Raw genomic sequence first — 11,501 nt, 5'->3', positions numbered from 1 at the left:
GAAGTCAGCATAGGTTCCTGTTTAAATTTATTAGATGTCCCTTGTCCTAACACTTAGAGTACGAATCAATGACAAGAACACAGTTTCAGTAAACAACTTCAGTTCCTTGCCCACCATTCCATTCTTATGGACTCATGTATCTTTTTTGTGTACTTACTCATTCAGATATTGATAAGTAGGAATTATGTGTTACAAAGTTATATATAGCACATAACTGAAAATAAAATATACTTAATTGTATTAGAATTTGTTGAGGACTATTCACCAGACTGGTCCTCCAGTGCAACTTGTTCAAACTAAAAATTACATAAGTGAGATTTAAGAAATAAATCTCAAAAACATGGAAAATCCTTTGCCCTATTTATTTTGTGTCAATTTTCTGAAATTTGTTGGTGTATTTTCTGTGACCTTTTCCCCTCAGACTGCTTTTTGTTCAATAAATAAACAAACAAGTAAACAAACAAACCACAGAATGATTTTTCCTAGATAGGAAAACAAGTTAGAAGTATATTCTTATTACCTACCTTTGAGGTCAATATTGTATTCTGGATTTGATGAAAATAGAATAAAGTACACAACTGTTATTTGATATGAATTATAATTCATATCACTGCCATCTGTATTGGTTCTACTAACATCATTCACCTTACCTTTGAAATATAAAGAATGCCTGTGGCAAACTGCTTCTGCTTGTTGGTTCTATTCTTTCCTTGAAGAATGTTTTCATTAATGATTAAAATGGTATTTTGCTCTTACTTGACATGCGTACATTTCTCTCCATCTTGCTAGAGTTGGCTGCTCTAGGGTCCTAGGCTGAGTCCTCTAGGGCCTAATTTGGGTTTGAATCTTGGCCCAGGTGCTTACCAGGTCTGTGACTTCAGACAAGTTAGTAATTCCTCTAAGTTTCTGTTTCCTCCCTTCAAAATGAGGTTAATTAAAGTAAAACTGAAGAGTTGTGGAAATTTTTTTAATTTTTTTAATGTTTATTTATTTTTGAGAGAGAGAGGGAGAGAGGCAGACTGCAAATAGGGGAGATGCAGAGAGAGAGAGAGAGACACCCAGAATCCAAAGCAGGTTCCAGGTTCCAAGCTGTCAGCACAGAGCCCAACATGGGACTCTAACTCACCAACCGCAAGATCATGACCTGAGCCAAAGTCGGATGTTTAACCAACTGAGCCACCCAGGCACCCCAAATAGTTTAATTTTTTTAAATGTTTATCCATTTTTGAGAGAGAGAGGGAGGTAGAGGGGGAGAAAGTGTAAGCAGAGGAGATCAGAGGATGCAGAGCAGGCTCTGCCATGACAGCAGCAAGATGAACGTGGTGCTCAAACTCATGAACCATGAAATCATGACCTGAGCTGAAGTCGAATGCTCAACTGAATGAGCCACACAGATGCCTGAGTTGAAAAGATTTAAAAGATGATTCAAATAAAGTCCTTGGTAAAGTGCCTGAAGCATAGTAAGCATTCTATGAATGATAGCATTTATTGTTGTTAAAAACTTTCTGTAACTGACATGGTTGAAAAACTAATGGACTAGAGATCAGAAATACCAGATTATTCCCAAGGTCCCTTCCAACTGTGGCATTCTATATGATATGATTATGTCCTTAATGTCCATGACTTGCAAGACTATTGGGTGTATTTTAGTAATATCAAATAAAAAATAGTTACTAAGGAGTTATCATGAATACTTATGTGTGAAGAAAACACTAGATTAAGGAGAAAGGTATAACTAGGAAAATGACTTTAAGAGCAAAATTATTGCTTATTCTTAGGGGATCAAACAATTGTGACATAGAACTTAAGGCAAAGAAGATAGAACAAGTCATTGAATCATTATTATTGGCATCACACTCTTTTTAGAAACTCTAAGCATTTCACAAAGATGCCTTCCTTGTATTTAGAATCGTCTATTAAGATGTTGCAAGTTTAATTCAGCTCAACAATATTGATTATGCTCAACCATTTAGTTTCAAGGTAAATATACTGCTGTTGTGAATGTTCTGTTGTAGTTTGGTTAGGATCCAAAGGCATCCTTCATTAACTTCTTTATTAGTACATTGAAATACTCCCTTGGCTTAATTAAGCTTCGAATGACTTTATTCTCCAATTCGGCGGTATTAGTGTTCAACAGATTTGCCAAGCTCCCTTATAAATTTTCCCACAGCAGATGTTGAGATGCATGTGGCATGGGGTGACTCAGGTTTTGGGTAATGATCTGTGCTTCTTGAATTTAGGAAAGTGATGACTTTTGTTGCTCTGTGCCACCTCTGTGGCCTTATGTATATATCTCTTTTTCTAAGCCACTGAGGAACAAGAGAACAGTTCCAGGTGGATTCAGTCAGATGTTCTTCTATGGTGCCCACCCCTGACATATTACACTTGAGAGGTAACATTGGTAGCAAAATATCATGAACTAATGACTCATTAGGATTCACTCAACCTCTTCCTTCCACTGGCACTGCAAATCCCCCAAAGACTACCCCAGATGTATCTTGGTTCTAACCATCAAACTGCCATTAATGAATGTGATTTAAGTAGCTAATTTCTCTCTCTAAGCAAGCAAAGTAGAGGGAGATCTAACACCCTAGAACAGTTTTGGAATAGAACTTTCTGTGACAGTGGAAATGTTCTATATCTATGGAAGTCACTTGCTATTTGTGGATATTGAGCACTTGTAAGTAGATAGTATAATTGAGAAATTAAATTTTAAAAATTTATTTCAGTTTAATTAATTTAAAAGCCCTAAGAAGTCTTTGGTTACATGCATGCTTATATAATAAATATTATTATAAAAAGATATTTGGTCCCAATGGAGAGGGATTTAGACTTGCTAATGGGAAAATAAGTAAAAAAAAAAAAAAAAAAGAATTCTGCCTCATCTTGGGACTCTGGGCTGATTTTGTGGGTGGCAGGAAGGAAAGAGCCTCTAGTTTTTCATTTTTGGTTGGTTTACCTAATGGATTTGAGAAAGTTCAATAGAAACTGCAAAGGACTGGAGAAACCTATAGGAAGTTATACACCACATACATCTACACTCATACTTATCTATTCTCATGTATTTAGAAGTCATTTCCATTTTCTTCTGGGTACAATCTTCACAATAAAAATTAAAACAAAGGTTGACACACTTAGGATTTCTTTAATTTTACTTGTTTGTAAGAAAGCTTTATTTCAGAGCTTGAAGAAAATATCTTTCTGGCCATAGTCCCTCTCCCATTAAAACATATTTATTCTACTATGTATTATTTCACCCATTTCATTATCATTACTATAATTTTCTCATTTTGAATCATAAGACATTTCATGAACTAGCAGAGGACCTTTCTCTTTGTGGGGAAAGGTCTCTTGCTCATTGTGGTATCCCCAGTGCCTAGAACAATATCTGGCAAATGATAGGCATCCCATAATATTTGTTTAATAAGTGAGCAAATTAAAGACAGTGTCTTCTTTTAAAGTAGTGCTAGTTTCTGGCATCTCCTTGTTACTTTGATGTTGCTGTTTGGGCAAGGAATATGCAAACAACTAGACAAACACGAGCTTGGCTGGACAACAGAAAACTGATTAGTTCTCCGTGACTCAATTCAGCCTGTGCTATTTCTCAGGCATCTGAAGTCTGGTTGTAGTTTGCTCAGAAATGTGTGTACTTAATGTGTGCCGAGGGATTTTTATCTCAACTGGCATCTTCTCTTTTTGTTTAATGACTAGAAACCATCCATGTTAAATACTGGAAGAAATTAGCAACCGTTTAACATCTGAAAGCAAGAGTTCATATCTGGAGGAAATGAAGGAATTAGTCCTGGGGTCGTTCTTTCTCCTTTACCTTCTCTGTTCATTGCTAGAGATGTGCGGGTTAGTGAACAAGTGTGACTTATCAAGGTAGACTTGACACGGAACATGATTTCCACCATGTATAACTCGGCAACCGGGGGGTATGATTGATGAGTTTTCCATTTAGCTTCGGAGAACGTTCCATTTGTCAGTTGCTGTATTGTCCATTTGTCAGTTGCTGGCTTTCCTCCAGAAGTTTATTCTGCAGATGGGCAATAAGACATGTGACAGACTTGAAGAGAATGTTGCTGGCAAGAATTACCCAAACTATATTCTCTGGGGACTGAACAGAAGCTCCTGTCTGCAAGGAATAGAATTCTGGAGTGACCGGGCCTCCTGAAGAGTTCCATAGACCACGTGAGAAAAAGGGGTGAGATGACAGTTGGAGGGAAAATACTTCCATTCTGCTGAGATTCAGTCTGACCTGAGAGTCTTCCTTTCAGTCTGCATGTGAATAAAAGCTGGTTCTGTTTTACTTCAGGCCTTTAAAAGGTAAGGGACAAGAGAGTTAAAAATCATCATAAAAAGTCAGTTCCCAGGCACAGTAATGATGCAGTTCTAAGAATTATGACTCTATTATCATTCCCCTTGCTACATGAAGACAAAACCTTCAAGATTTGACTAATTTGGATGCCTGTAGGAAATTATGGTTTCTGAATTACTATAGAAAGCAGCAGCTGAAATTTTGCTTGCCAAAAAATGGGTGTGAGGTAGGGTTGCTCCCAATGGTGTTCTCCTAGTTAAAATGTGTCTACATTTTGTTACTCATGTCTGATGTTTGGTTAACAAGTTCATTCTAACCAACAATGAGCGCAGCCTTATTACAATGGGTCTATCCTTAGGTACTTGTTTTTGCTGCAAAACCCAAGAATCTTCATTTTTAAGTTTTTTATATTTTTGTTTTATAAAAATAATTGCAGAATAACACAAATTTATTAACGAATACAATTCCTAAGTGTAGTTTTCAGTATATTTTATGTATGTCCTGATTTAACATATCCCCGAAATTTCCCTCGTGCCCCTCCTAGTGGCAAAATAACCATTACCACTTTTCTGACTTCCTTCATAAAAGATTCCTTTTGCTTATTCCTGAATCTGCATTTTAATAAGAACCCCGAGGGATTCTTATGTACCTTAGAGTTTGAAAAACACTGACTTGAGGTTTTGAACATAAAGTGAAATGGAAATCGCTGATCCAGGCCCTTTAAATAAAACAAAGCACAAAATCCATGCGTTTAGATTGATCTATAGTGGGTTTTCACAAACCAATATCTTCAATTTCATCATGAAAGCCCTGCAAAGAAATAAAATACAGCTCTGTGCCTGTACTAATATTGATGCCAAATATCAGAGAGGTTCACCTGAAGCCAGGCACCTGCAAATCCCTATTATCATAAATAGACCATGATGCTTCCTGGTCTCAGAGTACACTTCATTTGCATGGGGAGGAAATTCAGATTCAGGTCATGTTTTTCCCCTGTCGGCTGTGGTTTATTTTCCTTACCCATTCTAAATCTGTCATTTTCAGTCTCCTGTGTAAACTTTATGGTTTACTGTACTGCAATTTTAATATTGAATGCAATCTTACCAGGTTGTGGGAGGTGGCACACCTTTCAGTGAATCCAAATAAAGCTATAAATATTAAGATAGGAACTCTCCACATCCACTCTTTATGGTTTACGAAATTTTACTTTTGGTTAAATAAAGAAAATAATATTTTGCTCTTCCTTGGTCATCTTTCCCTAGTGCTTTAGTAATATCTTGTAATACTATATTGTTTTTTTGACTGCCATCTTCGGATGATCTGTTTGCCCGATAGTCTATTCATCCCTTCTTGGCCAGCAGTGACTACTCAAATACACTTAAATCTGGAACTTGTGAGTCTCACTTTAAATCAATATTTTCTAGTGAAATACATTTGAGCAAGGCTACGTTAAATTTCTCTCATCTCTCATGTGGGTTGCAATAGATCCAGCCACTCCCCAGAATATCTGAGGGGTGGTGATGTTTGATAATGTTTGTCAATGTTTGCCAATGTCTTTCGTTGCTTGTAGTCCCCATTACCATTCTCTACAAAGGAGGTACAACTTCCATTGATATCAGTGGCTAGAATTAAGAAGACTCACCAAATTCGATCGAAGTTTACTCTCAGTCTGACTGACTCCAACAGTCTTTATGATTCATGCAAATGCTGTAAGTTAGATCATGGATTCTGTGCTGTCATAATGACAAAGAGTGAAAATTTTGCATTTTATTTTTACCTAGTAAATCCTGTAAAGCAAAACCATGACTTATGAAGAGAGGAAATGAATAATGTTAATACCTATAATACATATTCACATAGAGTACCTATATATCTATACAGGTATTTCTAGTCACTTTTGAATAGCATTATTCACATTATGATGCATGAAGTGAACTTGTTTTGCTTTTAATTACATGAGCTTGTTGTTCAGTAGCACTAGGCTAAATGAGGCAAGTTAGTGTCAGCACTTCCTTATGTTATGCCCAGATCGCAATATCATCCCCCAAAACCAGAGACCACCAGGGAGACCAAGTCACACATGCAAAAGCAAAGGGCACTTATTATTATGGGCTTCAGCTCACTGGGCCTAAGCTCGGGCTTACAGACTTCACCAATGCAGTGGATCTGTGCTGAGAGCCCCGAACAAGGGCTGAGCAGGGTTTTTATGGGGTTTGGAAGGGGGAGTTACAGGAAATTGTGACACTGATACAGTGATCCAATCATTATCGCATAACATCATTGGCAGCAACTTTAACCATACATTTTGTTTAGAGCAGTCGTTACTTTTGGCAGGACCCAATCACAATATTTAGTGTTTCTTTGAAAATAACCAATTACAGAGTGGACCCAGGAACCCCATGTAGGGTGTAACTAGCCTTAAGCAATAAGTGATTATCTGTAGTTTCTATCTCTAGGCCTGCCCTTAGGAATGTTAAGCATTTTAGCTGGTCGATTCTGATTGGGTGTTACTAGGGTGGTCCCTGGTTGAGCAATCTGTGCCCTTTTATTGTCTAATGATTCTGAGAAACCGACACTTAGGCCTCCAAGGTCAGAGGGGAAACTTGAAACTTGTCATGGAGTCAGTTTGGTTCAGACCTGTGTCCTTTCACTTAGAAATGAAAAGTGACTTTATGCAGAAGTATTTGCTGAAGCTCTCCCACCCCCAAAGTGCCTTTATATTTTCCTATATAAAAATAATAGATATATTATAAATTATAGACAATACAGAAAAGTAGAAAAAAGAGAGGGGAAAAAAGCACTTGTTTTCACCATGGACAACGACCATTGCCATTGTGATATATTTCCTTGTAAGCTATTCCTGCCTGTAATTTTGACTCTGTTGTGTTCACTTTGTAGTCTACTTATTTTGTTTGCTATTATCATGATACTCCACATTACTGAAACACTTTATAAACACAATCGTTAATAATTAAGTGTTTTACTTTGTGAATATAATATACTTTAATTTACCATTTGTCTCATGTTGAGCAATTAGCCTGTTTCAAATTTTTTATCATTTAAAGTAAAACTATGATAAACATCTTTGCTCATATGACCTTATATTTCTGATTATTTCCTTTGGATGGATCCTCTGAAGTATTAATGCACGTCAAAGGGAATTATCTTTAGGGTACATGCATTTCCCCCATCCACCCACCCAAAGAATTCCACCAAATAACACATCTGTCAATGATTCATTCTTTCTGTTTCTACTATGGATCAATCCTTAAACCCCAACGTTGGTAAGCTACTATTTAGAACTTTTACAAATAAATTAGTTATACCCTCCTTAATGGCCAGGCTCATGTAAAAAAGAAACTAGATGGAGGGAAAGAAAAGGGGAAAAAAATAAAGAAGAGAAGGAAGGAAGGAAGAGAGGGAGGGAGGGAGGAAGAAAAAGAAAAAGAAAAGAAAAAAAAGGGGGAAGAAAAGCAGACTGAAAGTGAATGAATGAGAAAGGCATGCAAGAAGGCAAGACTTTTATTTAATTTTTTTAAGTTTATTTATTTTGAGAGAGACAGAGAGAACACAAACAGGGTAGGGGCAGAGAGAGAGAGGGAGAGAGGAGAGAATTCCAAGCAGGTTCTGTGCAGTCACAGCCCAGAACCCAATGCAGGGCTGGAACTCATGAAGCAAACCATGAGATCATCACCCGAGCCAAAAATCAAGAGATGGGTGCTCAACCAGATGAGCCATCCAGGAGCCCCAGACTAAAGGACTTTTATAAAAGGAACCTGAATCTGCAAAGTTTCCCAAGTCCAAAGCATAGTCCTTTACACTAGGTAGTTCTTCACTCCTTCATCTAATTCATGAGTAGAGACTTAAATTATGCATACAACAGGGTCCAAATCTCAAAATTCTAAGCTTATGAAAATTGAAATAGATTTAAAATTAGCCTCCTTTGTCCTTTTGCCAAAGTATATGAGTTTTCACACACAGCATCTCATTTGACTCTCCAGTTAATTTTTATGAAGAAAATATTATTACTCCAAGTTTACAAATGAAAAACAAACTCAGAGGCATGAATGTCTTATTCTGTGTCAGCTATGGCTTCTTGATTTCTATTCAGTTATTTGCTTTCTCAGGCCAGCAGTGCCCTGGAACTCTTGGATTTTGCCTGGACTTTGCTTCTTTAGTCTGGGCTTCTTGCCTAGTGCGTTCAGCTCACTACTGCCCACATCTCAACCTGTCAATCTGCCAGCTTTGTATCACTGAATTATATTCATTTAATAAAACTTTCTTTTGGTGTATTTTAGACAATGAGGAGACTTTATTAGAATATGTAATGGATATATTTCTTCTTAAATGTAACCACTGCCTCCTTGTTCACTTAAAGGTCTGATCTGTTCCTCTGCCAGTGGTCTCTTGTGTACCTATATCACCATACTTGGTACAGGAGAGCAGATGTTCTTCCTGTAAATTCCCCACACTGATCCAGTGGCTATCCCATTGTGAGAAAAACTGCTAATTGTTTATTGGCCTCTTGTCATCTTCCTGGAAACAGAGTACCTTTCCCATGTGACTGAGTTTGGGCCATTAGAATGTGAGTGAACGTCCTGTATGCTACTTCCAAGACTGGAAGAGTCTTGCATGTGTATTCAATTCTTCACACTCGTTTTTCCCCCAGTGGCTTGAAGCAGACCTTTGAAGCCACATGTTGAAGATGGTAGAGCTACAGAAAAAAAGAACCTGGGTTCCTGAATCATCATTTGAAAGAGCCATCTACCAACAAGGAAACCCCATTTATGACTTTACAGAAGCAAGAACTTCTTGCTTCTTTGTCCCATTATACATTTTGGGGTGTATATGGTTTACCAGTTTGCCTGCTCCAACTAGTATAGCCATGAACATCTTTGTAATTTCTAATTAAAGAGAACCTCTTTACTGTTGTGGTTTGATTGTAGAGCAGAATTAAGGTTTTTTTTTAATTTCTGTATTCAAATTCAAGTTATGTAACATACAGTGTAGTACTGGTTTCAGGAGTAGAATTTAATGATTCATCGCTTACATATCACGCCCAGTGCTCATCCCAGTAGGTGTCCTCCCTAATGCCCATCACGTCTTTAGCCCATCTTCTCCACCTCCCCACCTCCCCTCTGGCCACCCTCAGTTTGCTCTCTGTATTTAAGAGTCTCTTATGGTTTGCCACCCTCTCTTTTTTTATCTCATTTTTCCTTCCCTTCCCCTGTAGTCATCTGTTTTGTTTCTTAAATTCCACATATGGGTGAAATCATATGATATTTGTATTTCTCTGCCAGACTTATTTTGTTTAGCATAATACCCTACAGTTTCATCCACATTGTTGCAAATGGCAATATTTCATTTTTAAATGGTAATTTTCAAAAGGAGTTTGTGTATGTGAATGTGCAGGCACGCGCGCGCGTGTGTGTGTGTGTGTATCAACGACATTTGAGGAGCTAGGACCCTTACAGCTCCTTCAAGCTTTTAATCTGTAAAAGAAATTTCTATATCAATACTTGGCTTTTAAAAATGGCATTTGGTCACATTCCATTAACAGAATCTCCTCCCAGGGTTGGAAGGGAGCAGATCCTTGTGTGAGTAAAGTTCATAACTCAACACACAGATGTGGCCCTAGGACAATGCCAGCAATCTGCACGGAAACCCATGTGGTCACCTATTAGGTAGGCCCGCTGAGGCAGAATGGACTTGCTCTCTCTTCCCATTTTAACTCCCAACCGCAGAGTGTCATGAGCCTGACAGGTCATTCTTCAGGCTGTTGGAGATGTGATTATTAAGAGGCCTTGAGAATTTATGAGGGTGTGAGAAGCATACAAGGAAATTACATAAGTGTTTAAATCTAGCAGATTAGAGAATTCATGGGTTCATTAACACAAATAAGGGAAATCAGAAGAAGGAAGAACTTGTTCTGAGAAAACTGTGTTCTACTTTGGTGGTGTTGATTCTGAGGCCAGCCAGCAGCCACTCCTGTTTCAGTTAGTAAGTATCCTCTTTTCTCTAGGTAGGCCCATCCATTCTGTTAGATAACCTAATTCCTTTATCTCTGCCTTTGATGTGTGTTTTAGCACACTACTGAGTAATCTCACATGCATTTCTAAGTATTAACATTTTTTGGAGATATCTTGCCAGAAACAAAGAAAGAAAGAAAGGAAGGAAGGAAGGGAGGAAGGGAGGAAGGAAGGAAAGGGAAAAGGAGAAAGGGAAGGAGGGATGGAAGATGAAAGGAAGGGAGGAAAGAAGGAAGAAAGGAAGAGGGAGAGAGGGAAGCAGGAAGGGAAAGAAAGAAGAGAAGAGAAGAGAGGAGAAGAGGCCTTGATGAACATCGTTACAAAAAACCTTAACAAAATACTAACAAACCACCTTTGACAATGCATTAAAAGAAGCATGCACCATGATTAGGTGGCATTTTTAGATTTATTTATCTCACCAGTTGGTCTGCCCTCCTAAGAACAACCGTGAACATTTCTGCATAGCAACATCGCTGATTGAAAACACCTTGCAGGTCAAAGTTAAGTATCAAGAGATATTCACCAAAGTAATCCCACCATCACTTTAGCTGGGTTGTGGGAACAAACCCTCTTGGTTCTGGATAAATGAAAAATTCATAAAATGTAATTTTAGTTTCTAAGTTACAGCCCTAAATACTTGTGAGACATCCCAACTCCGAGCTTATTATCTCCAGTCACCCTGTTCCCAGGGTCACATCCTAAACCACCATCATCTGAAATAGTTTAAATATCCCACTGATAACAGCCCTCATCATTCCAGAAATCTCACTCCATTGCTTCTGATACATGTGATCTTTAAGCTCACTGAAGTTTCTACTGCTCTGGCCACCCCTACTTTCTTATAGTCATCATCCACTCCCCCACCCCAACCCGAACACCTTCCTGTCTTAATTCCCTCTGATCCAGCCTAGACGTTATGGCACAGTGTTTCAACAAATTTCTCATCAGAATTACTTCCCTCTGGGCCAGCTCTGCTAATTGAAGACCCTTCTCAGACCTATCACTTGCTCTCTCTGCTCCTGTGCCCAGACTCCTGGAGACACACAGAATATCATGCTGCCTCTCACCTCAGCTGACTTCCCCAGGCCCCTGAGCCATATTTTGGTTAACCCTCTTTCCTATTCCCTTCAGTGGCTGCCCCTAATGTCCATCAC

The sequence above is a fragment of the Suricata suricatta genome, chromosome 7 (genome assembly GCF_006229205.1).
Source record: "Suricata suricatta isolate VVHF042 chromosome 7, meerkat_22Aug2017_6uvM2_HiC, whole genome shotgun sequence".
In the NCBI taxonomy this organism is placed as follows: domain Eukaryota; kingdom Metazoa; phylum Chordata; class Mammalia; order Carnivora; family Herpestidae; genus Suricata; species Suricata suricatta.
Note: the sequence above shows the minus strand (reverse complement) of the source record.